Here is a 24,694-nt window from a genome sequence, read left to right as displayed (position 1 = left end):
TTTGGTCTTCTTAACATTGAATTGTAATCCATACTGCAGGCTGTAATCCTTGATCTTTATCAACAAGTGTTTCAAGTCCTCACTTTCAGTAAGTATGGTTGTGTATTTCCCATCACAAGTTGTTAATAAGGCTTCCTCCAATCCTGATGCTGAATTCTTCATATGATCCATTTTCTCTGATGATTTGCTCAGCATGCAGATTGATTAAATATGGTGGGGAAATGCGACCCTGATACACACCTGTCATGATTTTAAACCAGACAATATTCCCGTGTTCCATTTGCACAACTGTCTTTTTATCCATGTACAGGTTCCTCGTGATTCATGTACAAATTCTTTTTTTTTTTTTGGTTATTAGTCTGTTCAAATTTTCTACCTCTGTTTGTGTTACTTTAACTAGGTAGTGTGCTTCCATTTATTCTTGGTTTTTAACATTGTAGTACAGTTATTCAGAATTTTCTTTTAGATTTCCATTGGTTTGTCAATTTTATTTATCCTTTTAAAAAACCAGCTTCTAGTCTTTTTGATTCTTATAATTTTTCTTCTATTTCATTTATGTATTCTCTAATTTTTAATTTTGCTTCTTTTTCATTAATTTGTATAAGTACATGTAACAAATCATTCCATACTTCAATCATGTGCAGAATTGTACATTTACTATCACAATCAGTTTTCAAGAATTATTTTTCTATATGGACCCCTTGTCATCATCACCCCTTCATCCTGCCGCCACCTCTAGGAACTCCTCTCACCAAAACCCTTATTCCACTTGCTGACTCTAGGTTCACCAGTACTGGTTTACATACACCAGAAAATAAAAAAGCAATTAATGAAACTTCAAGAGGGTGACCCCAATGACATATGCTCCTGAGATACCTACTAATACTTACCATCAAAACCCAAACAAAACAGTACAAGCCCAAAATACATAATATTTTGGATATCAGATCAGGTCCAGCATGCATCCTAGGGGGAATCTGCTGACAAGTGTTAACTATTCTACTCAGGTTTATGCCTTTGACTTGACCTTCTGTATGCAACCCACTGAGGCACCCCATTTAGTGACCTCTTCCCTTCTATCCCTCAATTGTGGATAGAGGGAGTTTACCGGAGGTTTATTTCTTGCTAGTTCCACCAATGAATCTTGGGTTCCCACTACCACCCATAGCCTTCTGCAAACAAGATTTTCAGACTTTAGGCTCTGATAAGAAGTCCTCCTTTGACTTCGTGTTACATGCTTCAAAGTATTTCAGTGACTGATGATGGTGCACTTCTTCTGAGTGGACTTAGTTGACCTTTCACTTAGCTGCTAATGTTTCTGTTTTTCTGTAAATGAAACCCAGAATTGATGAATCTATAGGGATAAAAAGTAGAATGAGGGAGATGATGTCAAAGTATCCAGGGAGAAATAGGATGTTTGGGACCTGATTATGGAAGCAGTGGTGCAATTCTGCTTGTTGAGAATGAACGATGCAATGACATGACATTTGGGTTAATTCCCAAGTAAGAATAAATGGAAAGACCATAAAATAAAATAGAATAAAAAACAAATAAACAAACATAGATCCAGGAATGGTTTGGGGCTCACACTCTCTCCCAACTCCAACATAAGAGCAATTAGTTCTTAGATCATGGCCCTGCTTGATACTTGCCTCCAGGAAGGGATCGCAAAGGAGACAGGTGCTATAGAAAAATGTGATGAGGAAATTAGATGGTGCCTGGCTATGAGATAAAATAGCATTAGGGCTCTTGAAGGCTTGTCTCTCAAGCAGTCGTCTATTTTGCTTCTTTGGGTAACAATAGGCTTATTTTGCTGCAATGTTTTCTAAATGCTGGAGAGACTGGGTGAAGGTACTGACTTTGGTTGTTTTTTTGATGGGTGCATTTTCACAACAAAATTACCCTCAGCTCTTTTGGGTTCTAGTACCTGAGGGGTTTTTATGTCATTCTTTCTTTTTTTTCCCACTGGGATGATGTTCTTTATATGAAATGCAGAATAGGCACATCTACAGAGAGTGATACTGGGTAACAGTTTCTCAAAGTTAGGATGGGATGGTAGGAGGAAACAGACACCTAAAAATAATGGGACCAAGAATGAAGAAAATGTTCTAAAATTGAAGTGATGAATGCACTGCTCACTTTTTAATACATTTTAAAACACATTTAAACATTGAATGGTATGATAAGAAAAATGTTAAATATATATACAAGAGGGTAACCCCCTAAAACAGATTTTTCCCACAGCTATATATTTATTTATTTTTAACAAAACAACCTTATCATCTATAAAATACTCTCCATTACATTTAATTCATTTGTCAAATCTGCGATTCTATTCTTGGAAACATTTTTCCAAATTCATCCATTTAAATGGCTGACAGCACCCCCCTTTTTTTCTTCACCTCTTCTGTGTTGTCAGATGCCTGTCCTCTCATGTCCTTCTTCATTTATGGAAACAAAAAGAAGTCACATGCAGTGAAGTTAGGTGAGTAAGGTGTGTGGGGCAAAAGAGGCATGATGTTTTTGCCCCACACTGGTACAGTGAGATGGCTGCATGAACAGGTGCATTTTGAGGTTGCAAAACCAGTCCCCCATCTACCACAAATCAGGCCTATTTTGCCTCACACTGTTACACAATCTTTTCAGAACCTCTAAATAAAAGGCTTGATTAAGAGTGTGACCTGGTGGAACAAACTTCAAATGCACTACGAGTGGATATTTTCATCTGTTTGGGAAGTTGACGGATGTCCAGAAAAAGGTTTGTCATTGATTGACATTTCATTTTTTTTTAAACAAAAAAAACTCCACTCATACACTTGAGTTTTTCCCACAGTGCTATCCTTGTAGGCTGTGTTCAACATCACAACAGTTTTGTGGCCTTTTTCGTAAGCAGGAAGCAAAATTTCACAGCCTACACTGTTCTCATAAATTGGCCATCACAAAAAACGAGGGTCTAGGGAAACGGCTTTTATAAAGAAATTCACCCTGACCAGAGAGAACCTTCCCAGGAGATGCCACTGGGTGCACTAACTCAAGAACTAGTCTCTTGATGCTCACCTAGTGGGAAAAATTTGTACTATGAAAGCTCTGATTCACCCAGGGCAATTCTGTTTAGGTGTTTTTTTTTTGGTATATATATACATATTTGCATTCATTTCAAGTATTTATATATATAAAATCATACATTCCTGAAAACAAATAAACAAGAAATGTTTTTTGAGGAGTGATGAATATAGTCATTATTTTTTATTGTGGCTATAGTTTCAAAGGTATATACATAATTCAAGATTTATTTACTGTATGTCAACTATATCTTCATCAAGCTGTTGTTTAATTGTCCCCTGGACATTGTGTTTACTATGTCCCAAAGGTTTTTGGTATATTATTTTAATTCTCATTTTATTCAATACATTTTCTAACTTAACTTTTCAGCTTATCTGTTACCAAGTAGTTTTTAAGTAGGGTGCTAATCAATTTCCAAGTATTTGACTTTTTTCATGATCTTCCTATTTTGGGTTTCTGGTTTTATAAGACTGTGGTCTGAGAAGATCATTGGTAGTGTTTTAATGTTTTACAATTTGTTGAGGCTTGCTTTATGTCTTTACAGATAGCACACTCTGGAGAATGTTCCGGGTATCTTAGAAAATAATCTATATTGTGCTGTTTTTAGGAGTTTTCAGTATATGTTTAGGAGGTCAAGTTGGCTAATTGTATTCTTTAGTCCTTTGGTATCTTAAGTATTTTCCTAGTTGCATTATTCATTGGAAGTGGTGGGTTAAAGTCTCCATCTTAGTATGAAATTCTCTATTTCTCTTTTCAATGCTGCTAAGGTTTATTTATGTATTTTAAGACGTGTTGTGTATATAGATATATAATTTTTATGGCCACTTGGTCAGTATATTTTTTCTATACTTTGATTTTTAATTCACTTTTTATCTTATTGTCTAAAGGGTAGATAGCGTATTGAATGGTCATGTTTCTTATCAATTTTGCTGTTATCCATCTCTTGAATGATATATTCAATCCATTTACATTCAGTGCATTTATCAATATATATGAATTGTTATTTTTAGTTTAATTTTGTTTCATGGTACTGCTGATTTACATTGTTCCATGTAATTTTCTATGCTGAACTCATTTGGTTTATGCATTTTCATACCCTTTTCTTCATTGTTATTGATTTGGTATTATTGAATCTATAGTTTTCCTCTTGCTTATTTTGATGAGCCATCTAAGTGAGATGTCAACTAAGTCCTCATGGAAGAAACACACCATCATCAGTCACCAAAGATTGTGAAGCATATAATCCCAAATTGAAAGGAGACATTAGTATCAGGGCCTAAAGTCCGAGAATCTGGTTTGCAGAAGACCTATGGATGAGAGGGGGCCCAAGGGTCACTGGTGGAACTATACAGTAAATAGATCTCTGGTGAACTCCTTCTATCCACAAAGGAGGGATAGTGGTCTCTAATTGGAGTGCATGGGTGAGTTGAGTAGAGAAGGTCATTCGATGAACAGTTGAACTATGCTATTTGCGGTTACTAAGATTATTATAGTAATTAAGAATAAAAGCAAATACTTAAAGAATTGGTTAATGTAGGGATCAGAATATATATATATATATATATATATATATATCCTAAAGAGAACTCTATAATTGATAAAGTCACAAATAGGGCTAAAGGGGTGAAGACTAGGGGAAAGCAGTCAAGTTTAAGATTAAGAGTAAAGTTAAATGTGTGAATTGTTATTCAGTGTCAATTAGAAATTAAGGTTTTGGTGTTTATCAAAATAAATGCTAAGGCAGGAATTAAACTAGAGAAGAATGCATTAGACACTATTGTTTTTATGTAGGCAGGGTAGAAGTGGATTTTGTAGAAGTAAAGTGTAGATGTTAAGATCAGAATGAACAAGATGATGAGTGAAATAAGAGTAAAGATAGAGTACATTATTTACTTTTATTTGGAGTTGCACCAATTTTTTGATTCCTAAGACCAATGGATTACTTCTATCCTTTAAAAGTAAGAAAGCCATTTATTTATGTATGTAATGAAGAATTAGCTGTTCTTATGCCTTTCTTGGTAAATAAGGAATTATGGCTTCTTATCTTTAGATTCACAATCTAATGTTTGTTTAAGCTAAATTTACAATAAGTAGGTCCTGTGACAATTTTAGGGTTGAGGGACAAAAGTAAAAGTGGAATAATATGTATAGCTATTAAAGTATTTTCTCAAGTGAATGAGGGGAGAATAAAATTAATATGGAAGAAGAGGTTATCTCATTGGATCATAATCAGTATGTAAAGAGAATATAAAGTACTAAAAAGCATATTAAGTCCTATCAATAGTATAGCAATGTTAGATCAAGAGAATGATGTTAAGAAGATAAACAATTCCCCAATTAGATTGACTGTGCGGGTAAGGCTAGATTGGTTAGGCTAGCTGGGATTCATCATGCTGATATAAAAGGGAGAATAGTTTGAAGTCCTCAGGATAGAATGATTGTACGGTTATGGGCAAGTTCATAATTTGTATTGGCAAATGAAAATAATATAGATGAGGTTAGTCCATGGGCAATCATTAGGGTGGTAGGTCCTATAAAGCTTCATGGTGCTTCAATTAGGATAGCTATAATTCCTAATGCTATATGACTCATGGATGAATATGCAATTAGTGATTTTAAGTCTGTCTGTCGTAAGCAGATTGAGCTAGTTATATTATTCCTTAGAGGGAAAGTATTATGAAAGGCTATGCTGTATGCTGGGTTAAGGGGTCCAGGAGAATAGTAATTCAAATTCAAATTATACCATAGCCCCCTCATTTTAGGAGAATGTGGCAAGGACTTTTGAGCCTGTGGTGGGAGCCTCTACATGGGCTTCAGGTAGTCTTAAGTGAAGACCATATAATGGTATTTTAGCTCTGAAAGCTATCATACTAGCTAATCATAGGAATTTAGATGATCATATAAATGGTAGGGGTTGAATATAGTATTGAACTAACAGTAAGTTAAGTGAGCCTAGAGTATTGTGAATATTAATTCACACAATTAAGAGGGGGTAATGAACCTACGAGTGTATAAAATAGGAAGTAAATGCCAGCATTTAGATGTTCAGTCTGGTTTCCTCAGTGGGTAATAATAATTTGGGTGGGAATTGATGCGGCTTCAAACAGGATGTAAGACATGATGATTTCAGTTGAAGAAAAAGTCATGATAAGAAAAAAAAACTGTAAAGTAATGAGTATAATGATATACCTTTTTTTTTTTTTATCAGGCTAGAGGTTCTTTTGTAAGATGGAATTGACTGGCGAGGAGCGTTAGAAGAAGTCATATTGTTAGGATAAGAAGGGGAGTTGACAAGGGATCTGAGAAGAATAGGATTGACATATTTAGGCTGGTATGTGAAGTTTGGTTAAGGAGAAAAATGCTTATTAAAGTAATTAGGAAACTGTGGACTGTTACAATAATTCATAGAGTCTTACTATTTGATAGTCATGTTAGGGGATTAAGTATAAAGGTGGGAAGAATTCATTTTAGCATTGTGGAAGATTTAAGTTTTGAACATAATCTAGACCATAGGTATTAGATATGATCACTAATAGTGATAATTCTAGGGTGGCTTCACATGCTGCAAATACTAAAAGGATAATTGGTAGTATGGAGTAGAGGATGAAGTGAAGACAAAGTGCAGGTTGAATTAAGGATGATTAGTGATAATATTACTCCTTCAAGACATAAAAGTGTGGATATAGATGTTATGCCTACTAAGGCTATAAAAAAGGCTGTAAAGATGTTAGTGTAAAGGGCAGGCATGCTGATTATGAGTTTATTCATAAACTACTGAGTCAAAATCATTTATTTTTATTAAACTAATTATCAATTCAATTCATTCTAGGCCTTTTGGGGTTCATTCATAGGTGAGTCTGAGGGCTAAAATGGAGACTAAAAATAGGGTCATTCCTAGTTTAAGTATAAGGTTTTTGATTGGATAGCTCAGGGAGGGAGAGGAGGAGGGCAATTTCTACATCAAACAGAAGGAAAGTAATAGAAATCAAGAAGAGTTTTATGGAGAAGGGAAGGCGAACTGAGCTCTTTTTGTCTATGTAAATATTTCATTGAGGTGATCAAAAAGTGATTATCATGAGGATAGAGCCTAAGAAGGTGTTAATAAGATGGGTAATTAAAAGATTAATTATTCTTTTCTAGGTTAAACTAGAGCTAGATGATTGGAAGTCAACTGTACTTCTTATGCTAAAAGAATAAGATTCTCATCAATAGATCGATATGTAAAAGACTAACCATACTACATCAACAAAATGTCAGTATCAAGTGGTGGCTTCAATTCCAAACTGGTGTTTAGAAGTAAAATGGTAGCGTATTGGTCAAAAGAGTACTACAGTAAGAAAGGTTGATCCAATAACAATGCGGAGGCCATGAAATCCGGTTGCTATAAAAAAGGTTGCGCCATAAGCACCATCAGAGATGGTAAATGATGTCTCATAGGATTCTGATGCTCGGAACAAAGTGAAATATAGGCTTAGCAAAATAGTAATAAATAAGGCTTGGATTATTTGCTTATGATTGCCCTCTATAAGGCGATGGTGAGCTCAGGCGACAGTTACCCTTGACGCTAGGAGTACAGAGTATTGAGAAGAGGAACCTCTAGAGGGTTAAGGGATAAAATACCTGTGTGTGTGTGGGGGGGGGGGTCAACATCCCCTAGTTCTGATGTAGGGGCCAGACTAGCAAGAAAGCCAGCAAAGAAGACTTCAGAAAGGATGAATAGGATCATTCTGTAATGTAGACCTTTTTGAACAATAGGGGTATGATGTCCTTGAAATCTACTCTCCTGAATTACATCTCACCATCATTGATATATAATTAATACTAGTAGTTAGGCCAATGAGGAGCAGTGTTGTGGAACTGAAGTGAAATCAAATGCTGAGGCCGGTGTGCTGGAAGTGCTGATAGAGCTCTTGTCTGAGGTCACGGCCATGGATTCACTACATGGTAAACATGAGTTTGGTGGGTCCATAAGAACTAAAAAGGAGGTAGGGAAATGGGGAAAAATAACAATAAAAAAAAAGAAATGGGTAGTGGGGGCACAGAGCACTAACACACCCAAGGGGAGGGTATTGTTTATATCTCCACAGGGAAATAGGGACCATACATCAACCCCGTGCTCCAAGATGTGGATGCAACAAGCTGGCACGGAGTAGGGAGCCAGTGGAGAAGTCTGGGGGCCTGGCCCCAATCCCAACTACTAAGTGGACACTTGCCCCTCCCCCCAGAAGAATTTATTTCAAAAGATAGCATTGAATCTGCAGCTCTGGGAGAGGGACATATCTGATCGGAGCACACGGGAGCAGATGAAGGGGGAGGAGGAGAGAGTGGAGCACAACCTGGCCCACCAGGCCTTGAGGATGATGACTGCAATTAGAGCAGCTAGTCCACAGAGAGGACCACATGGCCAGCCCCACTATGAGACATGATGTCCCTCACTGACCCATGGCCCTACAGGGGACAATACCAGAGACACAGTGTGAGAATTGCATCCAATCTGATCCAGCCACACTGAGGCAAAACACTAAGGGGGTGCGACAGAACAGCAAGGGAATGGAGCGGCGAGGTCCCCAGGGAATGCTAACGGTGGACTTTGGTGCCAGGGCATGGTGCCCCAACAGACTGGACTGGAAAAGACTCCTAAAGGCCAACAAATGATCCTTGAACTAACTACAAGCTTTGCTTTCTTGTTGTGTTTTTTTGTCATTGATTTGTTGTTTATTGTTGCTTGGCTTTTCTCTGTCTTGTTTTTGTGCATATTATTATATCTGCAGGTCTGTCTAAATAAGATAGGCTGGATGAACAATTTGGAGGTGAAAACAATGGGACTGACAGTTCTGGGCGGGGGGACATGGGAGAGGAGGAAATAGAGAGTGGGGAAGGAAGTGGTGTTAACAAACCCAGGGACAAGGGAACAACAAGTGATCCAAATTGGTGGTGAGGAGGGTGTGCGAGGCCTGGTAGGGCATGATCAAAGGTAATGTAACCAAGAGGAATTGCTGAAACCCTGATGGGGACTGAGCATGATAGTGGGACAGGAGGAAGGTCAAGGGAAATAGAGGAAAGAGCTGGGAGGCAAAGAGCATTTAGAGGTCTAGATAAAGACATGTACATATGCAAATATATTTATATATGAGGATGAGGAAATAGACCTATGTGCATATATTTATAGGTTTAGTACTGAGGTAGCAGAAGGACATTGGGCCTCCACTCAAGTACTCCCTCAATGCAAGAATACTTTCTTCTATTAAATTGGCATTCTATGATGCTCACTTTCCTGACACAACCGCTGAAGACAAAGCGGGTGCGTAAGCAAATGTTGTGAAGAAAGCTGATGGTGCCCGGATATCAATAGATATAACATCTGGGGTCTTAAAAGCTTGAAGGTAAACAAGTGGTCATCTAGTTCAGAAGCAACAAAGCCCACATGGAAGCCTGTGTGATCACGTGGTTCCGAAGGGAACAGTTATCAGGCATCAAAGAAAGAAAAATCCTATCATTGCGTGCTCACCTACATCATACAATTGCTGAAGACAAATGGGTGCATGAACAAATGTGGCAAAGAAAGCAGATGGTGCCTGGCAATCAAAAGATATAGCATCTGGAGTCTGACTTAAAGGTTTGAAGGTAAACAAGCGGCCACCTAGCTCAGAAGCAACAAAGCCCACATGGAAGAAGCACACCAGCCTGGGCGATCAAGAGGTGTCAAAGGGATCAGGTATCAGGTATCATTAGAACAAAAAATCTTACCATAGTGAATGGAGTGGGAATACAGAGTGGAGACCCAAAGCCCATTTGTAGGCCACTGGAGAACCCCTCGCAGAGGGGTCTTGGGGAGGATATGAGCCAGTCATGGTGCGATGTAGCAACGATGAAAAATACAACTTTCCTCTAGTTCCTAAATGCTTCTCCCCCCCCCCCGCCAACCCCCCCCCCCCCCACTATCATGATCCAAATTCTACCTTGCAAGTCTGGCTAGACCAGAGAATGTACACTGGTACAGATAGGAACTGAAAACACAGGGAATCCAGGACAGATGATCCCTTCAGGACCAGTGGTGTGAGTGGCGATGCTGGGAGGGTAGAGGGAGGGTGGGCTGGAGGCCAGGAAGCGATTACAAGGATCTACATATGATCTTCTCCCTGGAGACAGACAACAGAAAAGGGGGTGAAGGGAGACATCGGACAAGGCAAGATATGACAAACTAATATATTATAATTTATCAAGGGTTCATGAGGGAGGGGGGAGCAGGGAGGGAGGGGAAAAATGAGGACCTGATGCTAGGGGTTTGAGTGGAGAGCAAATGTTTTGAGAATGATGAGGGCAATGAATGTACAAATGTGCTTGACACAATTGATGTATATATGGATTGTGATGGGAGTTGTATGAGCCCCTAGTAAAATGATTAAGAAAAAAGAATTATCATGTAAATAAAGCCTAACTAGACGGGTAAATGCATGCGCTTGGATGAGGGCAACAGCAAACTCTAAGAGAGTAAGGAGAAGAAGAAAAAGAAGCGTCATGAAGACAGTCGCTGTGCTAATTGGTATTCATACAAGGGTAGGGCCACCAGTCAAGTGAATTAAGAGGTGACCAGCTGTAATATCAGCCGTTAAGCGTACAGCTCCAGCTATGGTTGAATAAACACACTAGTTGTTTTGATAATCATGAGTATAGGAATAAGTGGAATGGATGTGCCTTGATGCAGAAAATGGGCTAATGAAGCTTTAGCTTTGTGGCAAAATCCTAATACATCAGCCCCAGTTCATTGTGGGATGGCTACACCCACATTTAGAGGTAGCTGTGTGGTAGGGGTAAATGTGTGAGGAAGGAGTCCTAGATTTGTTGAGCCAATAAATAAAATTAGCGAAATAAGCATAAGGAATCATGTTCGTCCTTTAACACTATGAATAGACATAATTTGTTTCAGGATTAAGCAGACTGATCATTATTGTAGAGTGATTACACGATTATTGACTAGATGATTGGATATAGGAAACAGTAAAGTTGATGAAAATAATAATATATAGACCTATTAAGGTTGGAGTGGTAAATAGGGCAAATAATTTTTGTTCCTTTGTTGTCTCAGGGGTTGAGGTGTCTCATGATTTTAAGAGTTTTAGGACTAGGGTCCTAGTAAATTGAAATTTTGGAGATGTTAATTTGTAGAAAAATATATAAGGTGAATAGTATAGATATAATTGTGATAAATCAAGGTGAAGTATCTAATTGTGGCATATCATTAAGGAGATGGAAATTTCTCAATCTTTAACTTAAAAGGTTTATACTAATTAGCTTCTTAATGATTTAAAGTATAGAGGCTGATCAATTTTCAGAATGTTTTAAGGGTACTATTTGTAAGACAATAGGTATAAAACTGTGATTGGACCCACATATTTCTGAGCATTGTCCATAAAATAAACCTGGGCAAGGGGCTTAAGTGGAGAGCAAATGCCTTGACAATGATTGGGGCAGGGAATGTATGGATGTGCTTTATACAATTGATGTATGTATATGTATGGATTGTGGTAAGAGTTGTATGAGTCCCTAATAAAATGTAAAAGAAGAAAAGAGAAAAAAAATGATTAGGGCAAAGACTGTACAGATGTGCTTTATACAATTGATGTATGTATATGTATGAACTGTGAAAAGAATTGTATCAGCCCCAATAAATTGTTAAAATAAATAAATAAATAAATTTTAAAAAAACCAACAAAACCTGGGCATGTTGATATAAGTGCTGCCTGGTTTATTCGTCCTGGGATTGTATCCATCTTTAAGTCTAGGCATGGGACTGCTCACTGTTGCAGGACATATGATGAGATCAGTATGTGAATTGGCAGTTCCAATGGAAGAGCAACTTGATTGTCTACTTCTAATAATCACAGTTCCCTGGGTTTAAGATCATTGGAAGGAGTTATGTAGGAATCAAAATTCAGGTCTTCATAATCAGTAAACTTATAACTCCAATATCACTGATGACCTAGAGTTATTACTGTAAGGACACGATTATTGATGCCATCTATTATGTATAAGATTCATAATGATGGTACAGGGATTAAGATTAAAATAATTGCTGGGAGGATATTTCAAATGGTTTCAACTGTTTGAGCATCTATTGTACTGGCGTGAGTTAACTTAGCAGTAAGTATAAGAGAAATAATATAAAGAACTGGAGAGCTGATTAAGAAGACAATGATCACAGAGTGATTGTGGAAATAGAGGAGTTCTTCCATGATAGGAAGGAGGGGGTTGGAAACCTAGCTGGAAAGGATAAGCCATGAAAGATATATAGGGTTTTAACCTATAATTTAGCTTTGGCAAAGCTAAGTACTATTTTATTAATATCTCATAAAAAAGTCATAATGGTTACGGAGTTGGCTTGAAACTAACTTTAGGGGGTTTGATTCCTTCCTTTCTTGTTGGGCTTTAATAAAAGTCGCTCTTCAAGTGTCTGGTAAGGAGGAGGGCATCCATTAATTCACTCAGTATGAGCATGGCTTCACTCCACTATAGATACTTCACGTTTTCAAGCAAATGCTTCTCGTACCATAAAGACTATCATCATTACTGCTGTTAGAGAAATAAAAGGGCCTGTTGAGGAAACAGTGTTCAGGTAGTGCAAGCGTGTGGGTAGTCAGAATCATGACGTGCTGGGCCTGAAAGTACAAGGAAAGTTGGGGAGGAAATGTAAGGTTTATACCCACAAATATAACAGTGAAGTGAATTTTCACTCATGTGGGGCTTACTGTACAGCCAGTGAAGAGGAGGAATCCTCCTCCTACATAAATGAATAAATCCTCCTATAATAGCGAAGACTGCTCCTATAGATAGAACATAATGTAAAAGAGCTACTACATAATAAGTATCATGGAGAACGATATCTAGAGAAGAATTGGCTAAAATAATGCCTGTTAATCCATCTACTGTAAAAAGAAAGATGAATCCTAAGGCTCATAATATAACTGGGGTTCATTTAATATTTCCTCCATGCAGGGTGGCTAATTAGCTAAATGCTTTTACTCCCATTGGGATAGCAATAATTATGGGTGCAGATGTAACGTATGCTCAAGCATCAGCATCTATCCCCACAGTAAATATAGGACAGGCTCACACAATATGTCCTAGAAAACGATTGGTAGTATAGCTCAGCATGAATCTAATTCCCAGTGTGTGGAAGTGAATCCACGTTTCAGTCCTCATCACAAGGCGCTCATTAATTCATTAATTCTGAGTCAGATAACCATGTTAAAGGGATATTATCTTTCAGACCAGTTAGTTGCCCTGGCAGTATTGCTCAGAACTTGCTGCCCAGAGCTAAGTCAGTGCGAACACATGAGAAGGCGCCTTCTTTTGAATTGTCTAAATGATGCCAGTGCTTGATGGCTCCCACTGCCCTTGTGAGCTTATTAATGTATATTCACAGAGAGTATACAATATTCATGTTAGAGATTCTATCATGCTCTGGTGACATAGTTGGTTACATGTTGCACTGTTAACCACAAAATCAAAGATTCTAACCTACCAACCATTGGGTGAGAGAAAGATGAGCTTATTGAGCCCCTGGAAAGATTTTGTCACAGAAACCAAATAGGGGTAGTTCTACTCTGTTCTACAGGGTTGCTATGAGACAGAATCCACTCCACAGTAATGAGTTTCGTCATCCTTCTTAGTCTTTTAAGCCTCCATTAATTAGCTTCAGGTTTTGGCATGGCTCAAAAGAACAGAGAACAGAGGTCAAATGCCATCCATAACAGTGTAACTCAGAATTTTCGTGTCAATGGAAGAGGGATGTAAGAGATATTTCAGCTTAATTGCTCAAGATTTAGGTAACATTCTTCATTTTACTGCAGTCCACTGGTCACTATTAACCGCAGGTTTTCATCCAACAGCAATAAGAAAATGAATTCAAAATATGATATATATATATTGACCACAATCATTATTAAATTCTACTTCTTCGTGGAGATAGACCTAGGTACTACTTTCGAATAGAGTCCAGATTTTTTTTTGGGGGGGGGTGCTTACGTCGGTCACAATCAATTCTCTACTATACTCCACTATAAATAATAGCTAATATACATTTGTTAAGTTTTAAGTTTAAATTTGACAATATATAAAACCTTCCCAGTAAGAGTGGAGTTAATATCACTTAAAAGATAGAGAGAGGGGAGATTGAGAACCTCAATAGGCAAAATAATGAAATACTTCTAGGTAAAAATCAAACAAGACTACAATACACACATTTCCTGGTAACAACAAGTCATTGTCATGAGCCAAAAGCATTATTGAACATTATAACTTTCAGAATCCAGACAGCATCAGGAAGGCAACAATCCAGAATACACTCCGCTCCTGCACATGGAGCTATTTCAAATCTCATATGCACATAGGCTCCACCGTTTCTCTGGCCTCTGCTTTTTGGCACATGCTGCTTTCACTGCTGTGGATGCATACTTTCCTGCAGGGTTGTTATCTCACTGCTCTTATCTGCCTTATTCTACAAGACAGAACACAGGCAGAATTAGTCTTCGTGGACCCCCATCTTCTCCATGGCAAATGGAGTGTAAGCTATGGCAGTGTTAATGAAATCTAACATCAAACTAATCTTTATTTTGAAAGTTTGAAGATTTCCCTAAGTCTGCTTCCTCCTTTTGCATATCTTTGTAAGAAAGCGTGTCTGTTAAAAATTGAAAGTGTAATGGACTGCTAAAAGAACAAGCCTATGTGTCTTGGAAGAAGCAAGGCCACAGTTCTTCTTCGGGAAGAATGGCAACACTTCATCTTACATAGTTTGGACATATTGTGGTGAGAGACCAGGCTCTGGAAGACATGATTCCTGGTCAAGGGGCAACAAAAGAAAGGCTGTCCCTCGAGGAGATGGATTGGCACCATAGGTACCAGCTGTGAAGATGAAGCAGGACCAATCAGTATTAGCTTGTACTTTCATGGCTTGTTCATCAGAGTGCTCCATTGGAATTCAGGCAACTTTCAGTTGTTTGTGTTTGCTTTTCTTGATTTATTTGTATGTTTACAGTGTTTGACTGCTGTTGTTTGGGCACAATGGGGCAGCAATTGGTGATGTGTGAGTTTTTGTGTTCTCTTAGGCAGGGCTCTCTAGGAAGCAAAATCAGGACAGTTATGATTTTATAGAGAGATATAGGTTTATATGGGGAAAGGAATATAACATTTAATTAGTCCACACAGCAGTACAGAGGGCTCAGTTCAACTCACTGTTGTGAAACAGTTAATGTACTAGGAGTCCTTCAACTCAAGTGAGTTGCCAGGTCCAAGGTCAAGGAAGCAGACAGTGGAGTCTTCCCTCAGGAAAGGCAGGCAGAGTCTGCCAATACACAGCAGGCAGCAAGGTGGGTCAGCAAAAGTCAGTAGCTAGAGAACTTAACAAAGCAGGCCCTGATGAGATCTCAAATTTAATCACAGCAAAAGTATTCACCAGCTTCAAGTTCAAGCAATGTACACACCAGCAGCATAGAGAAGCAGGTCTCGAAGGAGCCCCAAGCTCCAGCAACACAATCCATGGGTTGGCTTGGCCCACAGGTAGTGGAGCACACAGGTTGGGCAGATAACTAGTTAAAGCAGCAGCAGCACGCTGGTCTGATTATCAGGGAGCAAGAGGGCGATGGGATGCTGGCTGTCTTATTTATTTCAGTTGTCCTCTAACCAAGCAGTGACCTGAGCAAATTCTAACCACATGTTCCCAATGGCCTACTTGGCACAATAAAGCCGACTATCACACGAGTATCGGTATTTGGTACTTTGGTGATGTAGGAGAGACTGAATAGGAGATTTAAAATGTACAGTGGTGAAATGGAGAAAAGAGAAGAGAGGTAAATAAGTGGAGAAAGTGGGCAGTGAGGGGAAGAAGGGTGAGAATAAAATAAAAGCAATGCTAATAATAATAAATGGCTGCTTCAATAGGCTGGCAAATATGTAAAAATAGTATGAAAATGTATTTTAAGTGGGGTAATCAGAATTAATAAGTCTACTGAAATAAATTTCAGGAGGAAAAAGAGAGCTAGTAGAATAATATCATGAGTGGCTGTTCAGGCAGGGGAACAAGAGACAAAAGAGTCATATGACTTAGGTATGGCCTCTAATTTCTGTTGCTATGTCATTATGAATATGGAGTGTCTATGGACAGGTGTGGGAAGTGGGGAGCCTTGTTTGAGGGGTGTGCCAGACTCCAAAGAACTGCCTGTTTTTGTCTGCAGAAAAGGAGTATTTTTATGAGGCTGGGGCTGAACCAGAGGAGGGCAATGGGAGAAGCTGGAACATGTGTGCTGTGTAAGGGGGGTGGTGCAAGTGGGATGCGAGGACATTGGGAACAAATGCAGACAAGGAGGAGAAACACATTTGAAAAGCTAAAAGTTAAGCTAGGTGTGGTGGTTACACAATTTTATACCTACTTGATGAAAGAATGAAGAGGTGGGGTCTAGCCTGTCACTCAGGTCACAGCCTGATTGATCCCTACTTGTGGCTATAGCCTTCTCATGAGGATTTAGTGAACTTATTCTTCCTCCCTGGAGGCAGGACACACACTCTCTCTGCTTCCCCTTCCTGTTGACAAGCCACATGGAACCATGCTGATGACAGCCAGAGCCCTGGAGATGCTTCCATCACCACTGGATCCACATGACATTCCACCCACGGGCCTGTGATTTTCCAGCATTCAGCATCATTGCACGTGCTGTGTAAGTCTGAAGAGGGATTTATAGCCTGGCATCAGACATATGAGCTAATATCAGATTTGTGGATTTGATTTGGGATGTTTTCTTAATATACAATTACTCTTTGATATCAAGCTCTCTCTCATACACAATTGAGTGTTTCTGGATTTGTTTCTCTAGTCAATCTGGATGAACACACTAAGGTAGTGATTATGTCTGCACTAAGCTGCCCATGCAAACCTGTCTCCCACAAACCAGCAAGGGAAGAGGTTTAATTGGTTAGGTTGCCTCAGGGGCCAGGAAGAATCGGCTATGCTGGGGAAGAGCAGGGCTGGCAGAAGCAGCTCATGCTGCTACTCAATGATAGAGTCTGCTAGTAGGTGTTGCTGCTTTCCCACTCTAAGAAACTAAGCGTGGTGCTGAAATTCTCACCATGCAGTGCAGGATACTCATCCTAGTGAACCACCTCTGCTACTTGCTGCGGAGATTTTCCTGAGCTTATTATCCAGCAGCCATCTCGTCAAGGAACTCCAGGTCTTGTTATTTTTAGTTTATTGTACTGATTTATTCTATTTTGATATATTTGACTGAATCAGGCATATGTCTACTCTTCCCACTAGATCAAGGTACCCGTCATCTGTCTCCTAGAGTGACAGGGGTTGGGAATGTATGCATGGCTCTCTGGTGTTTGTATAGCGTAGTTAACAGTAGATTGGTCTGATGTTGGCTACTCTCTGCCATTGAACGGGTCATGCGGGAGTGGGTGGTGATGTTTGTCCAATAGGTGGAGCTCCAGGAGGTGTGAGTGAGACTGGGCAGTATATTTATGATTAATTTCTGGTTGTTATCTATGAGTGTAGACACTGGCATAGACCAGAATGAGAGGAAATAATTATTTGGTTGTTAACCCCAATCAGAGTGCTTTTTGCAAAGCTTCAAAATGACCGTTCTATGTGACAATTCACCAGTTGACAATTCACCACTCCATTTGTCTTCCTATTCACTATTTTTATTCATTAGATTTTCTTTAAATTGGCATTTGATCCACGTATTCTTCCTTTCCTTTGAAACTCAGGGTTCCAGGATTATCATTTGCATTTATTTCATTTGGTTTCTCATGTCTTTCTTTGAGAAGCCTGAATCGCTTGTCTGGCTAGACTGCCATCTTGCCAAAGCACGCCTCAGGAAAGCTATTACGTAAGTAACAGTACAGGGGAGTTGTAGTTTTGGGGGAAATGTGATGGTAAGAGCTACGATGGCAATGTCAGTTAGGGAAACATGACTCTATGCAACCCTCTTCTTGTAGAGATGAGAACCCTTAGGAAAAGCGAGGCTAGATGATTTCCTCAGGTTTACCCCAAGCTCCAGGCTGACTCAGAACTAGAATTGCGGTTTCTTCTCCCAAACTGGTACATAATCAACAGAATCATATGATCTTTGATTCAGGAAGCCAGGCTGATTTAGCATTGCCTGTGGCAGAATGGCGACGTGTCGGCCTGCTAACTGCAAGGTCAGCAGTTGAAAGTACCAGCTGCTCTGCGGGAGAAAGAGGAGGCTTCTACTCCCTTCAAGAGCTTCTGCTCAGAACAATCGCATAGGGAATCCTACCTAATCCTACAGGATTGCTATCAGTTTGAAAAACTGGAATGGCAGGGAATTTTAGATTTTGGTTTGGTATGGATGTAGCCAATTTATAAAAGGGACTGCCCACTTCTTCAGGCTCATTACCTGACTTATAGAAAAAGACCAGAAAAGGCAAATGTATAGACTAAAGTTCATTAGAAGTTACCAGGGATTGGACGGAAGAAAGGCGGGGTTAACAGTGATGGACACATCACATCGATTAAGTGAAGGTAGGAGCCCAGGTGACATGGTGGTCCTGTAGTGAGCTGCTAACTGCCAGGTCAGCAGTACGAAACTACCAGCATTCTGTGGGAGAAAAACAGGCTCTCTGATCCTCGAAAGAGTAGCACTTTTGGAAACTCCCGGGGACAGTTGTACCCTGTCCTATAGACTTGCTATGAGTCAGCATAAACTCAGTGAAGTGAGTTGTTTTGTCTTTACACCGCTTATTATTGTAACTGTGGTCAAGAAGTCTGACACACATATAAGGTAGAACTGACAAAGGCTATGTGATAGGCAAATTTACAACAACAATATACATAAACGAACGAGTAGCTGCTGAGACTGCTTACGGAACCGAGCACGTCGTGGGATTCAGATTCTTGCTTTGGCAGTCCAGAGTCAGGGTTTCGTGAGAGATGCCGGTTAATTCAGTGATGTTTAGTGCTTTCGTTTGAGCTTTTACTTCATTGCGTAGCACCTGGGGTCTTCAAAGCTGACAAGCAGCCATGAAGTATCAAGATATTTTATTTTAGCCATCAAAACACTCTAGAAGAGAACTTTTCTGATAAAAAAGTCAATTTCCAGGATCATCAAGCTCATTTACTGTAAACTTTAAAGTCCATTTACTCCGGTGTAGCAGCTCTCAAACCTGCTGGGAAAGAAAATTACCTGCGCAGCTAAGATGCCCATGTCTGTGATGGATAGTTAAATACGTATGTGAAGGCGGCTTGAAAACAAATAATTTAGTTACCTGGAGATTTGGTCAGAAGATCATGTCTCTGTCCCTTGTACATTCTCTACTATCTGTAGAGGTGATCATTATCCTGAACTAATTGTATATTGCCTCTTTGTCTTTTTAAAAACAGTATTTTCACATACAAAGTACCAGTGAGTCAATTCTGACTCACAGTGACCCTACAGAATGGAGTAGAACTGCTAGATACAGTTTTTAAGGCTACAAATCTTTTTAGAAACAAATGGTCACATCTTGGGCTCGAACAGCTGACATTCTGGTCCCCCATTGAGTGCTTTAACCAGCACAACCAGAGCTTCTTCACACAAATATGTACCCATAAAAAGCATATTGGTTGGATTTACTAAACTCTGAACACTGTAAAACAGAATCACTCAATGTGTTTTAGACATTTTAAGTTGTTTAATATATTTCTAATATTCATCTAGATTATTCTGAATATTTATTTATTACTATCACAATAATTGATTGCATAAATATATTCCTTTCTTAGATATTCACTGTTTCTTTCTCTCCTTTCTGTGCTATAGAAAAACAACCATGATTATATTTAAGAATCAGAATTAATGAAGCACAGATATGAGGGGCAAAAAGATGAAGTTAGCTACTCCCATATAGGTTAACAACCTCAGAAACCCAAGAACGCAGATCTGTTCTGTCCTGTGGGATCGTTATGAGTGGAAACCAGCTCAATGGCAGTGGGGTTTCAGTCTAGGGTGTATGGATGTTCAGGTTTACATGACAATATAAATTTTCCCAGAATTGTTCTCCATCTAAAGAGAATATCAGTTTATATCCTCCTTAGAAATTTTCTTGTTGCTTGACTTCCTCACTAACATATGGTGTTTCAGAATGTCTTTATTTTTGTCAATCTATCGGCTATCAGATGCCAGTGATAGCATTTTGCATTTATCTGTTTTTAATTTGTGTTTTTGTTTACTTCTTACTTGACACAAGACATTTTCACTCTGTGAAATTCTTGTGTGTGCTGTCCTTTTAAATTTGGGGGTAATTATCTTGAAATTATTTGTTATTTAGTGTAGTTGTATGAGATGTTCATGTGTGTCTTGTGTAGCAAAGTCCTCCTCATCCTGAAGTCCTATAATTTTAAGATTTCACTATTCATACTTTAGTTGTTAATTAATATCGATTTGGTTTTGGTAAATACAGTGAGGTAGAGATTTGATTTCTATCTTCTATTCAAAAGAACACATATTCCCAGGGCCTTTTATTAGATCATTTATTCTGCCTGCTCTAGCAAAGATCCAATTTCCATAGCTGCTTGCGTCTGTACCTAGGCTTCTATTGTATTCCATTATTCAGAAGGCTTATCCTCCAGTGTAAACTACACAGGCTAACTCTTGAATACAAAGCTCCATAAAAGAGGTGATAATTTGCATGATTTCTCCACCGGTAATTTTAAAGAAAAAATGCTTCTAACTTTTCATCATTTATATTTAAATGTCATCACGTTTACTATCACACCAGGTTACATAATTTTTATCAGGTGAAGTCTCATTTCCTTATATTCCTATTTGTGTAAGAGTGGTTTTTAATCTAGAGTAGATTTTGAACTTTATAAATACTTTAGAATCTAGAGTGGATTTTGAACTTTATAAATATAAATAGAGTGGATTTTGAACTTTATAAATACTTTATTAAAATCCATCGATTTTTTCTCTCCTTTAGTCTATGAATGTGATAAATGACAGGTTTTCTAACTTTAAATACTTTTTATATCTCCTGGAACACACTGTCTTTTTATCTTTCACATGCTAAAAGAATCTAATATGCAAGAAAGAAGCAATTGAACAATCATTATCTCTGAGAGTTAACTTTAGCAATGATGAAGATGGAGAAAATGCATGGTCAATTGAATTATAGATCTTCTGGCAGGTACATTTGAGAGAGATTATATATATATATATATATATATATATATATATGTATGTATATAGTCAGAGTCTTTGTTTAATTGTTAAGGGTATGCTAATTTTCTCTACCCATCTCAGAATGCAAGTGAAAAACAAATTGGGTTAAGCACTGTGTTGATATCTGCTAGGTCAGCCTATCCTCTATTACTTGTGGTAATATAGTGGTATTACTTGTGGTATTATAGTGGTGGCTGGTTTATTGTTGTTGTCAGCTACTAATTGGAAACTGGAAAGGGGGGATATGGTAATGACTGGAAAGAAACTGTCAGGAATCAAATACAAAAGTGGTGGAGATGTTAGGTAGCTAGAGGCATAACCAAGGGGTTGTCTCTCTACATGCTAAGGCTCCCAGAAGGCAACCAGAAGCCGATAAAGACTAGAAGGCATGCACGAATTCAAGCCTTTGAGATAGGAAGATGGTAAAAGCTAGCAGGCATGCCCAAATCCAGGCCTTAAAGACAGTAAGCCAGTACACCTGGAGAGTCCCAATGTAGGCCAGGTGGGGTTAATTCAGCCAATGGCGTCAACCAGTACCATTGACTATGCCTTCCAGTGAAGGGCCCTGAAAAGTCAGAATCGGGAACCCACCTCCATCTTTTCCAGCTGCTCCTCAGCCATGCTGTGGTTTCTCTTGCGTCAGGTCTCCACATGTGGGTGTGAAGTGCCCTGAAGATACCTGTGTAAAACCTGAAGCTTCTCTTCTTTATAGAAACTCACTTGGGTCACAAAACCAGGCTTCGGCATGAATTCTTTCTTGTGGAAAACCAAGGACCACCAAGGATGAAGATATCTGTCGGAGGCTCTCAGGTTCCAGAGTACAATTGAGGCACAGAACAAGCAAGGCAGCCACACACTGGTCTGATAGGATCAAAGAGCAAGAGACCAGAAAGGTGAGGCTTGCCAAGCCATTTATCTCTCCACCCTTCAATTAATCCCCCATGTGTTTATCGGCCAGGCTGGCACAATAAACTAACTCCCTCAGGAATCAAAGATCAGTGTGGATGTCAGAAGAGACTGAAATTTCCTCTTATTTATACATTAGCTCAGGGAAATGAAAAAAAATTATGAAATAAAAGAGTTACATAGAAATTTTCAAAGGCTATCTTGAGAAGAAAAAGTATTATAATGAAATGTTTAAAGACCTAGAGTTATAAAAACAAAAAGGAAAAACAGACTCAGTATATCTTAAACTGAAATAAGGTAGGGAAAAAATCTAGCCTCAAGTTGCAATTTGCAGGAAACATTCTAAGGGCAAAATGTTGACTGATGCAGGAAGCATCAAAAGATGAAGGAAAGAATACACAGCATCAGTATACCAAAAAGAACAAGTCTATATTTAACCATTGAATAGGTAGTATATGATCAAGAACTAATGGTACTGTAGGAAGAAATCCAGGCTACACTGAAGGCATTAGTGAACACTAAGACTCCAAGAATTGATGGAATATGAATGGAAATCTCACCAAACTGATGAAGCAATAGAAACATCCTAGTTTATGTCAGGAAAATTGGAATAAAGCTATTTGACCAACTGACCTATTCCAAAGAAAGGTGACACAACATAATGCACATATTATGGGAAAATATTACTGTTACCACATTAATACAATTTTGCTGAAGATCATTAAACAACTGTTGCAACAGTATCTTGACAGGGAGCTTCCAGAACTTCAGGCCAGATTCAGAAGAGGACATGGAAGAAGGGAGATAGATAGACCTTGACGGAAAGCAGAGAATTCCACAATAATGTTTACTTGTGTTTTATTGACTATGGCAAGGCATTCAACTCTCGATCGTCACCAACAGAAGGATGGGCTTGAGAAGAAATGGAATTCAAACACTTCATCGTGCTCCTGAAGAACTTGTACATGATCAAGAGACAACTTTGCAAGCAGAACAAGGGACTACTGCGTGGTTTAAAATCGGGAAATGTGTGCATCAGTGTTGTACCCTCTCATCATACTGATTCGATCTGAATACTGAAATAATCAGCAGAGAAGATGGATTATATGAAGAAGAAAATGGTATCAGGATTGAAGCAAGGCTTAATAACAACCTTCAATACTCAGATGGTACAACTTTGCTTGCTGAAATTGAGGAGGACCTGAGGCACTTGCTGATGAAGATCAAGGATTGCAGCCTTCACTAAGGATTACTATCAATGTGAAGAAGACCAAAATCCACATAACTGGATTAATAGGTAACATCATGATAAGCAAAGAAAAAATTGAAGTTGCCAAGGACCCACGATCAAAGCCCATTCAAGCAGGGTCAAGAGTTCAAATGATGCATTGAATCGAGTAAATCTGTAGTGTTGGAAACTTATGATGGGATTTTGAAGACCAAGGTGCACCTGACCCAAGCCATGGTATGTTAGTTGCCTCCTATGCATATGAAAGTTGGACATTGGATAAGGAAGACTGAAGAACAATTGATACATTTGAATTAGGGTGTGTTTAAGAATAATGAAAGTTTTATGGACCGCCAAAGGAAAAAAACTTCTGTTTTAGAAGTGTTAGATTTCTCAGGTGGGAAATACCTTGGTTCTTGGCTTTGCACAAGAAAGAATTCATGCTGAAGCCTGCTTTGTGATCCAAGTGGGTTTTTATAAAGAACAGGTTTCAGGTTTTAGTCTCAAAGGAGTACATGCTATTTCAGAGAAGGGTGCCAAAGAGCGTGCAAACCGCGTGTAAACCGCGCTGGGGCTCACCACTGAACAAAGGCAACCTCATAGGACTGCGTGTGCACGTGGTGACCTGGAGCCAGAAAGACTGCTGCATGGTCGAGCAGGCACAGGCTCAGGGTCCAAAGGGGAAAAAGCAGACGGGCCAAAGGAAAAAGGGGCCGGGGGTCCCACAGCCAAGGTATATAAACCTCTGGCTGGGAGCTGTGGTTTAAGGTATTGGTTGACCCATTGGCTGAATGAAGCCCACCTGGGCCTAGTTTGGGTCGCCAGGTGTACTGCCTACCTGGCTTGGGTGAGATGAATTAGAGCATGCCAGTTAGTCTTAATGGCTGGCTAAGGCTCACCTGATGCCGAATGCAAGAAGATCACAGGCCAGAGGGTAGATAGTTTTGTGGATCCATTGATGGTGGAAACATCTCAGCGCTGGTGTGGGGGTCTCCACGTGGCTCCTCCAGGTACAGGGCTCTCCTGCTGTCAGCATAGCCCCAGGTATCTTGGCAGTAGAGAGCCTTTCAGGGAGTGAGCGTGTATCCCACCTCCAGCAAGCTATTTATCTCCTTAGGGGCTCCAAATGAGGTCAGCAAGTTGTGACCTGATTGGCAGGTTTAACTCCATCCATTCACTCTTAATACACAAATTGACAACAGATAATGAAACTGCCACATTCATATAAAGCCGCCTTGCCTGATGGTTTGCTCAGCATACAGATTGAAGAAGTATAGTGAGA

The sequence above is a fragment of the Tenrec ecaudatus genome, chromosome 5 (genome assembly GCF_050624435.1).
Source record: "Tenrec ecaudatus isolate mTenEca1 chromosome 5, mTenEca1.hap1, whole genome shotgun sequence".
NCBI lineage: Eukaryota > Metazoa > Chordata > Mammalia > Afrosoricida > Tenrecidae > Tenrec > Tenrec ecaudatus.
Note: the sequence above shows the minus strand (reverse complement) of the source record.